Raw genomic sequence first — 391 nt, 5'->3', positions numbered from 1 at the left:
GATAAACTGGAGTAATTGCTGGTACAGCTGTAAAGCTGTTACTCATTTTCCTCATGCTAAGGCTCAGCGTTTTCCTTTCGAATCTTCAGAAAAAAAGAAAACCACTGTTGTCAGAATGCAGACAAATGTCAAATTAGCCTTCACCTACAAAGAAGCGTAAAATGCTGCTGAATGCTGCGGCAGCTTTAGCCAGGACCCGCCTGTTGACAAAGTCATGGTCTCTTTACATTTGGCGATCGCCCTCAGCGTTATTGTTCCAGCACCAAAGGACAAGCTTGCTTTGACATTGCCAACCAGCCGAGCCGCGGTGCCCTGCAGAGCTGTTCTCGCCGCACCAAGGACATTGGCATCCCGCCTGCAGTCACCCCAGTCTTTTTCTTTCCCCTTTCCT

This window comes from Mesitornis unicolor, unplaced genomic scaffold (genome assembly GCF_000695765.1).
Source record: "Mesitornis unicolor isolate BGI_N332 unplaced genomic scaffold, ASM69576v1 scaffold3706, whole genome shotgun sequence".
Lineage (NCBI taxonomy): Eukaryota > Metazoa > Chordata > Aves > Mesitornithiformes > Mesitornithidae > Mesitornis > Mesitornis unicolor.
This window is presented reverse-complemented; position numbering follows the sequence as displayed.